This window comes from Conger conger, chromosome 10 (assembly GCF_963514075.1).
Source record: "Conger conger chromosome 10, fConCon1.1, whole genome shotgun sequence".
Classification (NCBI taxonomy): domain Eukaryota; kingdom Metazoa; phylum Chordata; class Actinopteri; order Anguilliformes; family Congridae; genus Conger; species Conger conger.
The window spans coordinates 23,756,853-23,777,625 of record NC_083769.1 but is presented as its reverse complement, the minus strand read 5'-3'; the positions used below and the strand labels follow the sequence as shown (position 1 = coordinate 23,777,625).

Below are 20,773 nucleotides of genomic sequence, written 5' to 3'. Positions count from 1 at the left end.
CAAATAATAAAAGAATACATGCAGAAAGTATCCACCAACCTTGGATTCAATACTGGGCTATGTTTCCAATTTAGATACTATAATACTGTATACTTTTTAGCATGGCAAAAAACCCAATCAAGCAAATGATTATGTCCGCATAAAGCAGGAGCCCCTGTCTGACCTTCCACTCAGCCCAGTTCTGTTCAGCCCAGGACCGGACAGTCACACTCAGTCACAACCCTCAAACTCACTTCTGCCATCAGGAGACCCCAGCTCGGGTCCAGAAAGGGTTAAATCCAAGGGTAGGGGGTGGTGGGGGGGTAGCAGGGAGGGAATCCTATCTCTAGTGAGAGGTTTTCAGCCTTACCAGTGAAATCTCCTCTGTCCTGTTCCCCGCAATGGGCCAGCCCATCCAATAGCGAGGCACTTAGGGTTAATGTTTAATCTCCGTAGTAACGTCCCCCGATTGCTCTCCCATCAGCCTGAGAAACTGCAGTGCTATCCTCACTCCCCTCCACTGCAGCACTACTCTCTCTCCTGTACACACTCATTCTCTCTCTCTCTCCGTCTCCCTCCCTCCCACACCCCCTCCCTGTCTGTATGCCTCAATCCCCTCCTCCCTTTCTCTCTTTCACTCCATCCCTGAACACCTCCCCTCCTCCCCCCCCATTCTGATTTACAATGCTGCTCACACAGTACTGCATGCAGCACTCTGCCAAGGACCAAAATTCAAGGGCAGTACCAAAGGATCGATACGCAAAAGCTGCCAAGCCTCACCCCCCTCACCCTTCCCCCAACTTCTCCACCCCCCGAACCCCTGCCACGCACATTGGGAACTCTGAAATCACACTGGCTCACTCCAAAATCCTGTGTCATCGAGAGGGGGGGGGGATGGAAGACACGTAACACTTTTAAAAAGGAAAGAGAGTGAGATGGAGAGATGCCAGTTAATCTCCCCTACGCACGCTGCTGCAAGCAGGACCCTGCCGCAGAAGAGGCCGACGTGACTGGCACGGTTTTCGCTCGGGCGAGCCGGCGGGCGGCTGGCTTTGAGTTCCACCTCTGCTCACGCACGCGTCCCCCCAGCCCGATGAGACTCCCCACAGGGCCGTACCTTTCAAACCCGCCGCTACAGCACTTTCTCTGCCTCTCCCTTTCAGAACCCTCTGTCCTGCTTATCGCTGGAGCCCAGCGCCCAGGGAACAGAGGCAGGAGAAGCGGTTAGCTGCACACATGGCGCATGAGGTGATTCCAGGTGATGCAGAGTCTAGACAATGGCTTGCAGTGGAACTATATGCCCACGCAGGAAACTAGCGAGGAATCGAAGGTCGTTCCACCAAAAGTGTGCTTTCATGCAGTGGTCCTCACTCCTGGTCCTGGAGAGCCGCAGGGTGTGATGGCTTTTGCTGTTACTCAGCGCTTAATTGATCAATTAAAGCAATTAATTGTATACTCGCCTCACCTGGTTTCCTGGGTCTGAATTGGTTGCTGATATTAAGGCGGAAGCAAAAAGCAGCGCACACTGCGGCTCTGCGGGACCAGCTTTAATGAGGAGGTCTGGCCGAAGAGCATCAGCATGCAGAGGACAGTACTTCAGGTCACCAGGTCTGAAAATCAACGTGTTTTCCTGCTGTGTGGCAGTAAGAGCTCATGATTACATCTGACCCAAATGGGCCACTTGACCCAGCCCTATTTTAGAAACTTTAGAAACAGAGGCATATAGTACAGAGCAGCGATCTTCAGACCTGGTCTTGCTGTGCCAGGGTTCGTTGTGATTAAAGCAGTTAATTGCACAGCTAACTCACCCCATCTAATTTCATGGGGCTAGTTTGGTTGCTGATTTGCAGGTAAAACCAATAACAGCAGGTCCTGTGGCTGTCCTGGATATGGGCTGAGCGTTAATGCGCTTTAGCTTTGACGCATTTGAAATTGGCATTAGAGGGAAGGGAGCAACTGAGAACTGTCTGAAAAGTAGCGGATATTGGGAGGGCAGGGATGCTGAATTTGCTGACATACGGTAAGGGATAAAGTTTAGAAGATATCCAGTAATGAGGGGGCTGCCGCAAGATGTCCCTTCCAGAATGATCCTTCTTATGTGCTGGTCACCCTGCAAAGTCAGACGAACTTGAAAATAGGCTATATAAAAGAGAACAATAAGCTAGCAGGCTTGTTTGCAGTCCGAGTAGCTGCAGTCTGTCACCGCCCCAAACCAGCCCCGCGCTGTGCCAATTTCCCGAGACGTGTCAGTGCTGTGCCCTCTACCTGCCAGTGGCTGAGGTACAGAGGAGATGCTATCAGCCCTACAGGGACACATTCTGCAGGCTTGGCAGGGTGAAGGAATACCTTTTTACCAGTACAGCATACTGTACATTAATCTGAGAGGGTTCCTGCCAGGCTCCGGACTCTCTCTCTTTCTCTCTCCCTCTCACTCTCACTCTCCCTCTCTCTCTCAGACTCTCTCACTCGCTTGCTCACTCGCTCACTCTGCTAGTTCTAGATAATAATTCAAGCTAATCATTTTATTTTGAAGATTATAAATGAAACAGTTTTGTTTACCTTGGGTCGATATTCACTGAATCGCAAGTAAATTGAAGAAGAGGATGGCAGTCAGTGACTAAAAAGGTGAATTTGTTTTTTTGTTTGCCGTTTCGTCTTGCCAAGGTAGACAATTGTGGGCCGCTGGGCTTTTATTGTGTGTCATGAGAAATGATCATCTGGCCTTAAGTGAAGCTGCCTCTTCAGCAGCCAGCAATGAGCACTTGAAAATGAAATCAATACAACTTCAATCACTGGAAACGAAGGGGAAACAGATGGCCCTTTCCTTTTCAGGATCCAGAGAATCTCTGCAGCAGGAAAACTTACACAAAATTCAAAGGTCTACTTTTGGGATGTGGATCAGCTGCACTCATGCGGCCATTTTGATATTGACATTGAAAGCAAGTCCTCTGATATTATTTGTTCACGTACACCACAAGATTTAGTGAAGTCATTATTTATTGGGAACAGTGCAAGTTGCCTCTCCAATGCCTTTTCCCCCCTATAACCTTTATTTTCATTCTGGTTCTGCAAATTACAGTGAAAGGTTTTGAAAGGACAACATTGCTCTTCTTTATTGTTCCTTTTTATCGTTGTTGTTGCTTTACCTAGGTTGGGCAGTGCAGGCTTCTTAAACCACAACTACACGCAACAACAGAACCAGCCAGGCTGTCTGTACTGACAGATATTGGATGCATAGATTCACTATAGTCATGAAAAATGTAATAGTTTTACAAAATCCTGTGGTTTTAAATGTCAGTGCTGGAAATAATTCAGACCAGTGATTTTGTTAAGAGCGAGACCAGAGATTTTGTTGCTGCACGGTCCCCAGAGGTAGCCACATCTCTCGTATCTGTCAGTTGTCTCTGACGTTTGCATTATATTCAATCGTTTTTTTTCCCAGTGCAGCGGGAGCAGATGGAGTGGACGCACGGTGGACCGCGTTACGAGCCGACGTGCTTGCGGAGGGCCGTTTCATGAGGCCGTAATGGCCTCATCGCATGAAAGGGAAGAATCACGAGCGTCTACGTTCCGGTCCGGACACGTGTTGTAGGGGAAAATTCACAGAACAAAAGATCTCCTTCCTAAAAGCATGAAAATGTTGTGTCTAGGAAATGATGTGATGTAGCACCCCGAGACAGACAGGAAGTGATTCAGCACCTTAGTAATGCAGGTGTTATTGATTACTCCTAAATTTATAACACGAACCGGTTTCGAGACAAACCCCCCAGTAGCCCCTGGGGCACAGCAATGAGGGGCAGATAACAGATGACGCTTTCATCGTTTGACCTTTCCACCCGTGTCTCGAGTGCGTGACGGAACGCCATTGCTTTATGGGTCTGCGTCACCACAACGCCATTGACCAGCACAGCTATGAAAATTACATTTATTATAAATTAAAGAACAAAAGAACATAGGTAGACATTATGAGAACAAGTCATTCATCCAAGTCTAGGCTAGTAATTCAACGACTGAGAAGAGAATATCTACAGTAGCACTGTGTCAGTACTGGACTGCATTGACTCAGTGACAGTGGCAGGCTGTTTACCGCACTGGCTGCAATGGGATAAAGACACTCTTCAGCAGCTTTTATCATTGGAATGACAGGACAGAACGCGGAGAAAACTGTGGAAATAAAAGCCATTTCAAAACTAAGAAGCAAGCGAAGACGAATCTGAAATATCAATGAAAAACAAATCTGTGGATATACAATGAGGTCTGCACGGCAAGTCATTCGACGTTCTTTCCAATGTTAGTGAAAATCGGAGTCTCATAATTTATGCACTACATTTACCTGATCTCATATTGTTCAATTAATATTTAAAAGGGATGTGTTAGAAACCTGCGTGAGCTTAACTGTCTGCTGTTGACGTCTTACTTTGAACAGAGCGAGGCTTACAGTGCCACTTGACATAAAAGTTAATTAGGCTGTGGCATTCTCACAAGGAGAATGGTGTTCCCGCAAGGTTGCTGCATCCGGTAAGGGGGGGAGTTTGAGGCATGATGGGAATTCTTGCTGCTGAGACTGTTCAAATTATGCCATCAGGATTCCCATTCAGGGAGAATTTCAGAAAATATACTACGGAGATTAAATGGTTCAACCCAGTTCTTTCACGCATTCACGCTGTGCTGCTTTTTGTATAACATAGCATTATGGGCTGGGGATTGGCCATTCGAGGTCCAAGACAACTACTGCACTGTACCAGCGAAAGAGATGTGAGCTTCTCAAATTAATCCAAGTTTCATATTACAATATGTCTTGTCAGGATTTCTGTTTGGAGAATACCTGCAGGAGCATACCCACATTAATGTAGCATGAATTATCCAAAACCCTGTCTAACGAGTGGGCTCTGTTCAGTTCAATGGTAGTCATTACTCCTGCAAGCTGTTGGGCTTATGGTGACAGAATGTTCTGTGTGCATGGCATTGAGAATACTGATTTCATTTACTCAAAGGGGAAAGTTTCCAACTACCTGCCACCATTCAGGCCACCCACACACACAGTCTGAGATGTTTCTCTCCCTCTTACAGTACATATACACCTACACTCACACTCACACATACAGACGTATGTGCTCATATGTACACACACACTTACACAATATCCATCCATCCATTCCATTCCAGTGCAGTCTGCAGATCCATATTTCTGCTCACCGGCAATCTTGAGTCTTGAATGCCGGGAGCACCTCCTAAAAGCACATGGCTAACAGTATGTCGGGGGAGGGGGGAAGGGGGGTCACTGCAGGACATTCCTGCTGTGGGAGGGGGCCGTACATTTACATTTTAGTCATTTGGCAGACGCTTTTAATCCAAAGCAATTTACAAGTGCATAGGTTCTTCCACAAGTCAAAGCATCACATCCATAACTAGGAAAATACATAGGAAGTGCTGTTCTTAACATATAGTCAAAGTGCAATTTTTATTATTATTATTAGTATTTTATTTTTTTTGGGAGGAGTTAGACAAGAGGGATAGGGATATCAGAAAGGGGGGCGGGGGAAATCAGGAGGGAGGACTAAGGTAGAGTTTGAAAAGGTGTGTTTTTAAAAAGGGCCTTCATCCTGGAGATTCCTTTCAGTAGAGTCCCTTACAGGAAGTTGTGCCATTCCCTCCATCCATGTGAATATACATAATTATGTATAAATATTATGTATTAATTATACATAATTAATTACATAAAAGGTCATAATTTACTCCAGAATGCATGGAACAGATATGCCTGCCATTTTTGACAAATGAAAGATCAGTAAATCAATATGAACAGTGATGAGGATAATGATAGCCATGTTGACAATAAGGATGACGGCACTGAACAGGGTAGCCAGCGGGCATGAATACGGAAGGCAGCGAGAACAGTTGATGTAATCAATGTCACAAAATATGCTATGACACTAAATTACTATCTTATGACAGCCCACATTTAAATACTGTATAAGTATATAAGTGTAAGTACATTTAAAGTACACAAAGTACATTTTGAAATATGTAAAACAACAGTTGCTCCACCAGTCAAACAGTGCATTGGTATTGAGAGAAGTATACCCAGAATGTATCCACCAATCATCATCAGTATTGTTACATTTTTTCACCAACGTACACCCTTCTTTTTTCCCCAATTTGCCGAGTCATACATGCATGTATCAGAGCTCATTGCTGCAGCCTCCACTGTTGTTTTATTTGAACATACTGTATGTGCTCTCACCAGAGCATGTGCAGTCTTATCACAGCAAAGTCTGATCAGTCGGAGGAAGACACTTCCTCTGCGGCTAAACGGGCAGACTGGGCGATTGATTGGCCAGCGGGGGTTGCTAGTGAGTGATGACACACTGTAATCATATCTGGCTGAAACCCATCGTCATCCCTGGGCGACGCTACCGCCAATAGTGCTTAGCCATGCAGGGCCGCCAGCAGGAGTTGGCATTGGTCAGATTGGAAACCAGAGTGTGAGGGCCAGCCTTGCACTTGAACAGTGCCTTATAGCAGGAGTTTTCAGTGAAAGGGTGAAAAGTGATGACAACAGCGTCGTGTCCCTGTTTTATTGTTGAGGGTTTGAAGCCACTCATTGCTCATTAGGGTGAGACGTGCAGCCCCCCCCCCACCCCTGTTCCCTGGGTTTTTATTAGCCTGGGTCCTGCCTGAGAGTTTCTAGGCAGTGATCAATCATGGAAATGGCTTAATGAATCAGGAAAGCACTGTGGAGCTGGGGTTTGGGCTGCACGGTGGAGCCGGGCGCATTAAAACCGGCGATAAATCACTGGCCAGCACTGAGCACGGGATCATTACTCCTACCCGCACTTTGAGCTACTGCCCGGCTCCTCATCGCCCCTTCCCAGACCACCTGCTCCTGCCCCAGCCCTCTCCACGACTCTGTAATCTTCTGGGGAAACCCCCACCCCGACACATCTTACCAACCAGCCATTTATCCTCGGCACAGCCGAGAGCATCCCGTTATCCTCTGACGGTTGATTTTTGAAACCCACTTACATTTCACGGCACGTGTGTTCGACACCGAACCCGCGCCGGTTATTGTTTTCGCTCGAGAGGCAGAACGGAATGGCGCAAGGCCATTTCAAGCGTATTAAGTATCATAAAGGTTTAGCAGCAAATCAAATCGAAACCTTGTCACCAGACTGTGTACCTCAGCGTTTTAGCTCAGAAATTCACGGGACGTGTAAAGTTTCAATCGCCGCGTCAGCTTGCAACCGCCAATTTCTTTTTTCTCCGCTAAAAAATCCTATATAATTTCAGGCAGAATCCACTGTGCGAAATACAATGTGCTCTCCACAAAGGTACACAGAAAAACATGCTTATTTAACACCGCTTAACACTGTTATATTAGATCCAATACTTGATTTTTTTGTTATGCAAGAAGATTGTTTTGAACAGATAGGCAGAATAAAAAATTAAAAAGATACTTGTTTTTCTTTTATATGCTGTTGATGATGGTGAAGTTGGGAGCCATATGACGCTACAGTAATTTCTTTGTGTGACTAGCCCGAGGGACTGAGCTGATTGCACACACAATGCTTTGTGTTTTAGTTTCTGTAAATTATTCTGGGATTGGCTCATAAATACAGTCCTCTTGTCCCGTTTCGGTAAACAGTGTGCAGGCGTTTGTGTAAACATTCATTAAAATGTATTGGGTTCTTCGTGAATTGTGTTGATGTTGCATTAAAAGTAGGCGCATTCTAAAGGCAGGAAGAGGAAAGCTTTCCGGCAGCCTGTGGGCCCCTGTTCTCTGGCCTTGTGATCTGAAAATCGATACAGTGACCTGCCAGGGCAATTCCAGAACATAAAGTTTACACCTTAACCGGTAAACAACTGGCCTTGCTACAGGCAGGAAAACAATTTTATGACTGAGCTATAGAAGGTTAACTTGAAACATAATTTCCCTTTTGATTTCATAACCAAGGCACACTGGAAGCAATTTCATTAAAACTCTCGCTGTTGACATATAAACTAGACACAAGAGGATGCTAAATGCAATGAAAATCATTACATTTGCGCCATTTTATAGGAAATATAACAGCACAGCCTTTTTAAAATTGATGAAAAGAAGCCATTGTAAATTGTAAAGAGGAGCATGGCAACCCATTCTGATACATTATGGATTTATTGATCCCTTGCATTTCAAATGACTGGCCAGCGCAGAGTAGCATCTGCTCTGAATGCTAAGACCCCTGCAGCTCCTGCAGCTGCCATAGCCACTGTCCCATAGCCATTGATTTACATTGATTTACATTGATTTCACCATCTGATGAGCTTTTCCACACACAACCCCTATAGTCTGCTTATAAAGTAACGTATAATCGCATGTTCAGCTCTCTGGAAGAGATAACGGATGAAATCTTATCTTTGCCACAGATATAAGGCCCTTGCAACTATTCCGTTTTTCTAGATCAGCAGGATTCTGCATTGAGTTATCTGTCTTTTGTCCGTGAGAAATAATGCATTGTATGCACCTACTTTTTATAATGGTGTATTATTTTATAAATTAATTCTCATACTGCAGTTTTTGGTTTTAGGCTTTTTCTCCAAATTGTTATGGGACATTATATCCACAAGCATCCCAAGGTTAATGTATTTCAAATTAATATGATTCAGCAACTGCTGATAATTACTCTCCTGTGGATGGTATGAGGAATCCTGGTGTGGTAGATAGGCAGGGCAGATGAATTACTTCTTTCTGTGCTAAATACATAAATCTGACCGCTTTTATCATTTTTACCACTGAGCCTAAGAAAGCTACTCCAGTAGCACCTGTATGTGAGGAATATCATGACAACAAACCCTTTCAAGGACAGGCATTTCAAATGTAGCTCCTTCCATTAAAAACCGAGCAGAAGCATACAGTAATATTTGTGAATATTATGTTTATGTACATAGCAATAAGCACTACTGTATATGTTTGTATAATGCTGTAATTAAGTGATAGAAGAAAGTACTCACAGGGATGTTGGCTGGTCAGTGGCAATCACAGTGCTATCTGGAAACAGATCAATGAAGATTGAATATTAATACTCCAAACTTTTTGCACAATCCAGTTCATTTCTCTGGCCTGATGAAACATCACAAATGAAACGCCAATATCCAAACACAAATACCAATGCTTTGCGAAAACAAATATATTAAATTTAATTTTATGATACATGCATGACCATGCAAGCAGAGATGTACAGTAAATAAGTACATTCAATACAGTCAAGCTACAGGAAGTATGAGGTACTGCATGCCAACACTGCCTGCCCTGCTCTTCAGAATTGCCTTTGAACCTGTTCCAGACCGCATGCTGTTCCCTCCATGTTCAGTTCAGTTTTTCTTCATGACTAAATGAAAACCCTGCTTGTTTCTGCCAGCAAGCAATAAGTGACTATACTTGTAACATTCCCTTGTTTTCCCCCTTGTTCTCTTATGCATTCATATAATGGCACAAATGTAGTGCCTTTTCACATTTAAAATACATATGTAGGTACATTCTTCACATGTGAATGTACTGTGATGGCCTTGCAATTGGCTCTGCACCACAGTTAATGTTTCTGTAATTAGTCCCCTACTGACTTGGCTTGTAATCCACTCTACATGACACTGGCGGGGAAATCAGTGATTTCTCTTCCTGCCCCTCTCACCTCCACAGCAGTGAGACACACACACACAGACACACACTCACACATGCACACACGCGTACACACGCAATCACACACACTGTAGATGTACAGTAGGTCAACCATGAGACAGTCTTAAATGTGTATAATTATGCATTTTGTCTACCTTATATTCACACATGTACTCATGTAATTGCATCCTTTATGATCTAGGAACAGGCCTGGACCTGAGTGCCTCCCAGTGGGGCAGAAGGCACAGCTGACTCAGGGTTCATTTGTTTCCCCCTGTCCACTCAAAGCGTAAGGTCTATTTCGGCGCTGAGTTACGGAGGGGCACCCTTCAATCACGTGCCTTTCCTGGGCAGCCATTAGAACACCTCTGCTGCGAGGGGGTAGACTGTGGTAGAATGTCCCCTGTTTGTTTGCCACCATCATTGAGGGCTTCCTAAGGGTCTGATTGGGGCCTTGCTCTGGCTTTGTGCCTGCTTTGACAGTGGGAAGGGCACGTCAACACTCTGGGCTAGGGCCATGCAAAACACAATACATACCCTTGTCTGCAGCCTTCAGTTTAAAGTGCGTCCATTAAAATTGAAATTAAAGTGAAGTAACATGCATTCATTTTATTTTATATGCTTTTACATATTTTTCTTGTTTACTGAATCTACATGACATACAGTAGTTCCTGTTTTGATTCAGTGTGCCCAAAGATAAACATAAATCCTACTGTGTCTGTATTGCAATTAGATGTTAATGTGTCTTTTAAAGGGGGTCTTTGAGAGGGGCAGGGGGTAGGCTGTCTGAAACATAGCAGGTGGGGCTTATGATAGAATGGTAAAGTAGCCAGGTTAATGGTACAGGAGTCTACAACTCCTGAGGACTGCATTGTTGGTTCATAGAAGGTTTTAGAATGACAGAATATCTTGTGCCTTAAGAGCAGGGATGTCAATCTCCAATCCTGGAGGGCCGCAGTGTCTGCTGGTTTTCAATTTAAGTCAGTAATTGGCTAAAGAGTCTACACACCTTGTTAGGAAACCACAAATACCTACAGACACTGCGGCTATCCAGGATGGGAGATTGACATCCCTGCTCTTAAGGCTGAGAAAAACCTCCTATGAACCAACAATGTAGTCCTAATGCTCCAACAATTTAGAGCAAACATGGGAAATTGAGGTCTTTGTCCTGCAGCGCTAAGGAGAAAGGGACACGTATTACAGAGATAAAAATGCAAGAACACATTTTATCACTCTAACTTAATCTTTTCTTTACTTCCATCATATGCTGACTCTCCACTCCAATACCCACCCTCCACCCAGAGGCCCATCCATCCCTCCCTGGTCCCAACCCTCCACCCAGAGGCCCATGCATCCCTCCCTGGTCCCAACCCTCCACCCAGAGGCCCATCCATCCCTCCCTGGTCCCAACCCTCCACCCAGAGGCCCATACATCCCTCCCTGGTCCCAACCATCCACCCAGAGGCCCATCCATCCCTCCCTCCTCCATCTCATCCTCCACCCAGTTACCTTCCAACCCATCGAAACTAGGGCCCTAACCATTTCAGAGTATGCTGTACAAATGAGTATTTCTTAAAATGCTACGTTGTCGCCTTTTTATACTTTCCCATAGAGAAACAAAAGTTCTGAACCAATGGCAGACAAAGTTGAGACAGAAATTAAGTATATATTGGCAAGACCAATAGATGTTCAATGGTGCACAAGATGTACATGTAGATGAATTATTTTCATGAAGTGCAGTACTTGGACAGCTCTTTTCCAGTAGAATTCATACTTGAGATATATATTTTTTTGTGCTTGAAGACCAGGGTTGGGGACCCACAATTTAGAGATAAATTGAAGTTCTGGTTTGTTTCAAACCATTTTATGAATTCCTGCTTGATAATACTTAAATATTCACAAAGCTGTGTTGCTCCCACCAAGTAGATCTATCATGAGACCTTTCACATGATCATAATGTACTGCCCCAGCTTTTAGATAAATGACATGTTTATGCTATATTCTACAGAGTTGGGAAAATGGTGAAACAATTATACATGAGCCACACAGACATTAATAAGTGCCTGATCATATGAAATATTTATAAACCATTTGTTAACATTAATATTTTATTTCCTTTGCTTTAGAGCCTAGAATAAATTGTAATGCACAGGAAAACCAGGTGGCAGCCTAAAATATGAGCAGGAACCATATTTTATATTGAGGTCAACCACAAAAAATACATTTTTCTTCTATGCTGTTTTAGCAACTCACTGCCTGTGTATTCTCTGTGTAATTGAAAAGTCGATTTTGCCTGATAACCGTACCAGCATAACCTTTGGAAATTGGATGGGGAATGTCACAATGTACATAGCATATCTGAAACAAATACATGTATACTACGAAGGGTAGTGTGCTTATATGGAAAAGGTTAGAGAGGAAATTGAAAATCACAGGGTGGGCAGGGATGTGCCTCTAAACACTTGTGTTTTGTGGCAACAGTAGCAAGGCTCAATCTGTTAGTACTTCATCGGAGCCTGCTGGTTCAGTGAACAGAGCCTGAGAGTCCATTATCAAATGGCAGCCTCAGCAGTTTCCACTTACATTGGCAAAGCCCTTATTTCTCTTCCCTTCAACACCGTGCCCTCTGGAAAGGTTCCACTCTGCATGGGCCTGGGATTACCCATACATGGCTGGGAATAATCTCAGTGCGGCCGCCTCAATGGGAAATGCTGACTGGGAAGTTTTTATTCTTATTATTGCTTTCACGTTTCTGACCTTCAGCTTCAGATGTAATTAAAATGTCAGCCACACACCGCAATAGCCACACATTGATCCATTGTTAGAGTTCTGTTTTCTTCGCGCCGGACTGCGACTTCTCCATTTTTACCCTGAAGAATGTATGAATTGTGTAGCCAGCTAATTATTATGATATTTTATCATTTAGACAAATATGCATTTTCCAATTTTGCATAGAAACAATGTATATATTGTTTGGAGTCATCATTCTTTGCTTCTTTGAGTTGTGACATTAGATATAAATATACACTGTGTGTTCACCCAAGTAAATCTCATGACACTTCATAGAGCCTTTTTATTAATGTTTAGAGAAACTATCTCTCGTTTCTCTACACATTAATAATTCATGCAGGTGTAAACAGAAACACAGAGATTGTTTTGTTTACACAAATATTTGATAAATAGTAATACATAGAGTCTATGTATCACTCTCGCTTTAGTAGTTACTCTGCTTTAAGCAAGCATTACCTTTTTCACCAAACTATGCTTTGTCCACAAAAACCTTTAGAATATTGAACATTATTCTGAGAAATAGAAATATAATAGGATAAACATTATTCTTGTCAAGATATCAACAAGTCGGGTTTCTTATCCAATTTATGATTCAAGAATTTTAGAATGCTTTGCTCGAGCAAAATGTTTGAAAGACCTTTAAAAGTGGTGTGCCTTTGATGCAAGGAACCTTGCTGAAATAGTAGACAAAGATCTTGGAAAGCATGCATGGGGCGAAAGGCAGGAATACACCCTGGACAGGTCGCCAGTCCATCACAGGGCACACACACCATTCACTCACACACTCATGCCTACGGGCAATTTAGACTCTCCAATCGGCCTAACCTGCATGTCTTTGGACTGTGGGAGGAAACCGGAGTACCCAGAGGAAACCCACGCAGACACGGGGAGAACATGCAAACTCCGCACAGAGAGGCCCCGGCCGACGGGGATTCGAACCCAGGACCTCCTTGCTGTGAGGCGTTATCTCAGGATGACACTAAGAAAGACTCAGAAATTGTGCTGGTACATTTACCACCAGCATGCTACTTTAATCGTAATTCGTTTAAATTCTGGCTATGTTATTGTGCCTTTTTGATGATAGAAGACACGTGATTCATCAGTGACCAATGAATTGCAGTATTCCATAGTAGCGGAAAGAGTTAACCTGCCTGCACGTGGTGATGGTGTCTCTGAAATGTGATCGGAAAGTTGTGGGCTGCTCGTCTCCCTTAAGAGAATCACTGATGGATGTTTTGAGGCTTTTCTGTACTGGGAAGAGCTTGGTAATGAAACTCTCCCGGAAGCTTTTAATTCCTCTGATTGCAGCCAGTCTTCTGTGCTTAATTGAATTAACTTTAGATTATTTCCTGGCAGCTTCCCTGCTGACCCACTCTGTTGACACCAGACAGGTGGTGATGTGGAGGTGGGTGGGGGAGGGTTGTGGGGAGGAGGGGGGGCATCTTCCCAGGATGCATCTGGTCTGTCCTGGCTTGGCTGTCGGCCTGCCCGAGTGACTGAGTGGACGTTGAGCAGATCCCTCTCCTTCCGACCGCTGGGGACAAAAGCGGCTTCTGATCCAACAGTGCAGGCTTCTGCTGCATTGTGAGTGCCATTGTGGTTCTTGATCTGAGCCACTCTAACTAATGAACGCAAATTAATTTCCCATCATCCCTTTCTTCAGCCTGAAGACATTTTCTTCCAACACTACTGCTCCTAAATGTTTGTGTCCGTGCCCGGATTGTCATTTAGAGCCATTCTGAGATTAAATATGTTAAATACAGTATATTTTACTGTAGATTATGATTGATTGTATCTCCCACAGTATCTCCCACAAAAAGTAAAAATTGAATTTACCAGACAGGGGCTTCATGGACCTACATGACCTGCTCAACCCCCGGTCACAAGAAAAAGTAAGACGTATTGAACAGGGATGATTGCTTTTGCTGTCATCGGGGGCATGAGAAGGGTCAAGTAGAATGGTTTCCTGCTCTGTAGGTGGGAGCCAGATTCCTCTTGCTGCGGTGAGGTAGATTTTAGATTTTATTTGGCGCCCCTGGCCTCTCTGACCTGTCCGCCCCTGGCTTTGCTGCAGTGTGTGAAGAGACCCGAGTGATTAATCCACACATACTTAAAATGTCTCTGCCCGTGAGGAGACTGCACACTTGCCAGGAAGGTGCTGACATTTAGCGAAACGGGCTCTTCAAGGCTCCCTGATAGCAGCTGGGCTGGACAATTGGCACAGTGAGATTCTCTGAGCTGGGTCAGTTTGCAGGGCATTGGCATAATTAAGAGTCAAGTACACACAATGTCTCTGCTTAAGGGGCATTCTAATAGCCAGGAACAGTCTGTATCATCAAAGGTGAAAATGATTTGATCTCTTCGCAACTTGTTTGCAAACTACATTTTATGAATTAAGAAAATCAATTGTGATTAATTTATCATCTTTTCACATAGCGAATACAGTATATGAGCAAACCGTTGAATTGTATTATGACTCAGGATCATTTTGTTTCAAGAATGCGGTGAAGAAGATTGTATTTGCTGTCAGGGGAATTTCTCGATTATATCATGATAATTTGAGAATAGAATTAAATGTATATTTCCCACAAGAATGCTTGGGTCTCATTTTAGTTAGATAAAAATAAACTCTTCAAATCAAAATAGCAAGGAAATGTACGCAGTAAATCGACTGCTTTTGTTATGTTAGAATTATGCATTATCAGTAATGTCAGAACACAAATTCATACAGAGTGTAATGCTGAAATCCATTCATCTTTGACAAAGCCTGTTTACTCAGTCCACAATGAAAACACTGGAGATGGATAATGTAGATAAATTGTCAGACTACAAACGCAAAAATTAACTCAGCCCTTTCTCAAACATATTAGAACTGCCCTGAGACAGTGTTATGATGTAATATGATATCATGTGCAAGGGAAATCAAATTCAGTCCTGTGTTGTATTTACTTTGTGACTTTGTGGTTCCAGTGTAAAATTGACCAAATCTAGTTAGTCTTGTGGGCTTTGTCACAGACACTGCTGTGACTCCAGCCCATCGAGAACAACAGGGACAAAATAGGGGACAAGACTGTACATGGACCATTTGGCTCTTTTCCTCTAGCCTACCGCAAAGATATTTTAAGCAAAGTGCAGATTGGCTAAATTTTTTTTACCTCTTGAAAGACAGACTAGGGATCATGGCATTTTAAATCTCCTTCCTTCTGCGATTTTGGCGAATGTTTTTGTTTGTTTGTTTTGGAGCCATAAGATGATAGCTGATGTTTTTCAGAAAGCAGTCTGCAGAGAGTGCTGCTTCTGGGACACGGTATGTGTTCGGCAATGAAAGCCGCATCTCAGAGTTGTTTATTATTCCGAATAGTTACGTGACTTCCCAGCTACTTATGCACCATTAGACTATGTTTCAGGCACTAGCTCTGCCGTTTACAGTCCTTGAGCAACTCAACTCCTGTCAGACTCAGCCAGATACAAAGCACCCTCTTTTTCTTCCTTGTGCAGACTTGGATGAGATTGCCTGCATCAGTTGTTTACAGAGGCCAGAAGCACCGAGAAAGAATGTGAAAAATTACTGCCCATTAGCTGATCAACAAACCTAGACCTCCTGAAATGTGAAAGTTACCCTGGGTGGGGGAGATCGTGGACCTGCAAAGACAAAACCTCCAGAGGGAACAGGATGTAATCTCACCAAAATACCAATCGATGCCAAACACATTCGCCTGGACCGCATGCTGCTAAATGTTGCCTGGCCAAATGACGCCTAGCTGGGCTCGGTAGACCTTGGGAAAACACAGCCTGCAGTGGCAGATCAAAGAGACAATAAAAAAGACAATAACTTAAAAGAGAATTGCTTCCTTGTCTTCAATTGCAAGAAATAATTGGATCCTCTAACACCACCTCCCACCCCCACCTCCTCCAAAACCCCCACACCATACTCTTGTTTTGGGTCCTTGAGGACAAAATAACTGACCTGGATAGCCTGGAAACTTTCCTTAATTGGTTATTGAGGAAGGGGGCAAGTTAGCTTGCCCTTGTTCAGTCTCCCTGTGATTTACCGACCAATTTAGGAGGTGAAGAGCAAACAGGAAACAATGTCAACAAGCGAGATACCGTTGTTAATGAACTGTAGCATTATTTTTTTATTTTGGAATCTTATTAGTTCTGTTTCATAAGTACAGTCTGAAGACCATAATTTCAAATTAGTATCATTATTGATTTTTAAAGTACAGTTCCAATTGCAGTCAAGGAGATCCTCTACATTTTAAACACCAAGCTATTTCATTTAGGATGATTAGGAATTATTCACAATAAAAACCTGGGCACTTTTCATCTTTATACTATATACAACGCGGATGGCCTAGGCCACTAGCTTTTCACTAGCCCTTCTGTCAGGTATCTTAATGGAAAAGCATGTGCCGAACTGCAATGATGCTAAATGCAACTCTTGAATAAAGAAGAACGCAAGGGGAAAAAAATAAGCTTATTGGTCAAAATTGTTCACGTCCGTGTGGAAATCCACACCAAAGCAATGCTCATGTCAGCAACTACACTGAGGAAGTAAAACAATGCACATGCATTTCCTGGTCTTACGCATACCAGCATATCTTTATAAGTGGCCACTAGCTTACATTACATTACATTACATTACATTACATTCACATTTACATTAATGGCATTTGGCAGACGCTCTTATCCAGAGCGACATACTAGTTGATTAGACTAAGCAGGAGACAATCCTGCCCTGGAGCAATGCAGGGTTAAGGGCCTTGCTCAAGGGCCCAACAGCTATGCGGATCTGTGGCTACACCGATGATTGAACCACCGACCTTGTGGGTCCTAGTCATTTACCTTACCCACTACGCTACAGGCCGCCCCCTAGCTGGTGTAACTGAACTTCCTGCCTGCCGTATTGTAATTATATTTGCCTGTCTTCTGTTTCATAGCAGACTGGCCACTGCTCAGTTTGAATATGTGAACAGTATACAGTATATCATTACCACCAAGGGGGGTGGGGGTGGGGGGTGGTAATGATTGGAAGTAAAACCTACTGTGAATTGCCTGATTCAACATCAGGTCTGTTGTATTAACGTGGCAATCACACCGAAAAGCAGTAGCAAATGCTAGTTAATGAGAGCTGGTGTCGCAGGAAGATCAGTCCATATTGCGTTGCTGAGCAATGGAAAAAGAACTACTACATTTTGGTAAATCCCTATATCTACAGCATCAAGTTACTGCTTTGGGTGTGATAGCTGCCTAAGGGCAATTAACTTGAGCATGTGTTACTTACAAACAAAACTCTAGTCTTCATGCTTTAAGATTTTTTCCCTATGATAAACATCCTTGAGGGTCCCAAAGTATATTAAAAGCAGGTGCTTCCACACCTAAGTGGTTCTCGGGTTAATTATGCAGTTAACACCCCAGCATGCTCAGGGTTGTGTATAAAATGCTGGGCAGGCCCACATGACCAGTATTCTCATTAACATGGCTAGAAGGATAGAACTGGGCCCGTGAAAGAGGGGTGGTTTTTGACAGGAGCTTCAGTGACTAAGACTGCTGAACTGAGGAACAGTAGCTGATTTTGGAGTTAAACTCTGAAGGAATTACATCATCGGCTAGGTTAGTTGTGGTCAAAAGCACATAGGGTCTTGCTCCTGACCGTGTTGTCCACGCATTGGTTTGAGATGCAAGGCAAAACAGAAAAGCACCTCTGCATCAGTTGTGAATACCAATCTAGGGAGTGAGCAGGCTGTTTCATCAAGAATAGACCATCAAGAAATTTACAGAGATGATAGTGTGTCCTTCATTTTGGCAGTTACCTCTGCATTACAAGTTTTCATTTTTAACCACTCTGAAGAGGTCATTTGTGTGATAACCATCCTGGGTGACCTTTTCTAAGTTGTATTATTTCACATGAATGGCGCTCCCTTGGTGAGATCCACAGTGGAACAGGATTTAATAGGCAAGGTGATGTCTTGTTCCTTGGATAAGGAAACTTTAAAATTCAAACTGTTGCTTAAAGAGCTCCCTATTGCTATGGATTCTGCTACTCATGTGCCACCTTTATGCTCAGTATAACTGTGTGTATAATAGCCAAATTATATAATAATATCCAATTTGATCCAAATCCGGGAATTCTGTTTTAGCATCATTAGAGTGCTATGCAGGAACAAATCAAAAACAGGGCTTAGCTTTTCCATCATTCATTCATTCATGTTACGCTAGAATGATTAATTCATTAACAAAGCCATTACATTACATTATTGGCATTTGGCAGACGCTCTTATCCAGAGCAACGTACAGTTGAGTAAGCAGGAGACAATCCTCCCCTGGAGCAATGCAGGGTTAAGGGCCTTGCTTGAGGGCCCAACGGCTGTGCGGATCTTATTGTGGCTACACCGGGGATTCAAACCACCGACCTTGCGTTTCCCAGTCATTTACCTGAACCACTACGCTACAGGCCGCCCCAGGTCCAGCCATGCATGTAGTTTGCTGGAAAGTCCAGTCTTGATGCTTTTACAAGAGTCTTGTGTATAACAGTGTTGACAATCTTGTAGTTACTGTAAACACAGGTTTTCTGCTACAGTGTGTCCTGCACTCCAGACATGGTAATGTGAAAAACCCCATCGCTGATACCTTCAGCGCCCCCTGCTGGTGTTAGGCAGACCCAGCAGCATCTTCTGGGTTATTTAACTCCTTGAATTCTCACTGCATCAAGGGACAACCTGGACCCCATACTTTGGGTCGCAGGGCAGAATTTTGGCAAGGACACATCTCCAGCACCGTTCCCAGTGCCAGGAGGACTGTGGTTATTTCATCCCTAGTCCCTAATCCTAAATCTCCAGTCCCAGGGGATGAGGGAGGGCAGCACAGAGGACAGTGGCATTTCATTGGACATGACTTGGTGAGCAGGAATTTAGCTCAAGGAGGTGCAACTTTGAGAGTAAGCATTCATTTGGAGCTTTTGGGTGAAATACGACGTGCATTGATGTCATTTATATGTGAGTTGGGAAGTAGGGCTGGGTATAAATACATTCAGCTGGGTGTAGCTTAGGGAACAGTGCTTTATGCGATTTCGATTTGGGGCAGAGTGGACGGTGTCTACCTGGCAGTGGTCAGGCATTGTCTGAGAGGGAGAGAAACCTGGCGAGTCGGACGCTGAGTGCAGTACTGCAATGCAGGGGTTTAACACTGAGAGATGAAGCCAGTGAGCGTCACAGGCAGTCAGGCAGTTCAGCCAGCTAGCGGACACACACACACACACACACACACTCACACACACACATACTCACACGCAGAAACACACACATATGCACACAAGACACGCACACAGACACAAACACATGCACACTCACACGCAGACACATACACAGACACTCACACGCACATATGCAGACACATACGCACACAGACACAAACACATACACTTGCGCACACACATGTACCCTCACATAAACACACAGACATAGTGTTCACACACACGCACACACACACACACACACACACACACACACACACACACACACACACACTCACTAGCTGTTGTTTTTTAGCCTGCATTTACTGTATGCTTTTTTTACTGGGGTTCTGCCAGGTTCATTCCCCTTATCAGATTTACATTGATATGCCAGCTCCAGTCTCATTTTACACATTTATAACATGTCTCATCTTACACAGTTGACAGTGTGTAGGAATCTGGATTTCCCTGTGAAATGAAGCTGGCTCTGGGCTCTGGAAGGGGGCCAGGGTTCAGACAATACTGCAGCCACCGGAGAAGCTACAAACAATGCAGGGCTCATAACCGAGAAAGTGTAGCAGAAGCCAACAAAAGATTTACAAGATGAAAAAAAAGAGGAAAATGTTGCCTGTTAAATCAATAGACCAGCAAACCGTTCACACTGGTGGAATAGAAATCACAGATCATGCTGAGGGAGATTGTGCCTTAAAGGGAAACCTCGGGAGTAATGACTGCTGAAGGTACCGGGCCGTTTTATACCAAAGCACTCAGCGCTATTCGCTTGCCTCTTACGGCAGCTTAGGAGATGCGTTAAAAATATGAAGCCAAGTATCAAAGCCAGATAAGCTGTTTCAGTGAAATTGGCACGCTGTAGATTACAACACAATATTCTATAAATAAAACATGATATTAAATACAGAATCTGATTAAGGGCATTTACAATTAGAAAAGACAGTAAATCAGTTTGAAGCTGTAAATATAATGACCGTGGCATTGCTATTGAGTATATTATAGTTATATTATCTCTTGTGCTGCAGTAGTGTTTTGAACTTGCACCCAGCCATTTCTGTTTGTGTATGTATTCATTCCACTCAGCCTCTCTTTACTGCAACTTTTAA

General features: G+C 43.7%; 1 protein-coding gene across 4 annotated transcripts in view; it reads right to left on the bottom strand.

Annotated features, from left to right (window-relative positions):
- LOC133139090 (synaptotagmin-2-like) overlaps positions 1-20,773 on the bottom strand; it is a 104,052-nt gene that overhangs the window by 42,462 nt on the left and 40,817 nt on the right. For 2 of the 4 annotated variants that reach the window (XM_061258386.1, XM_061258389.1), the window contains exon 2: positions 8,971-9,007. The gene's annotated coding sequence lies outside the window, so the exon portion shown is untranslated. Of the gene's footprint in view, positions 1-39; positions 168-349; positions 477-8,970; positions 9,008-20,773 lie in introns of those variants that run through there. The other 2 variants (XM_061258387.1, XM_061258388.1) reach the window with 2 other exon arrangements.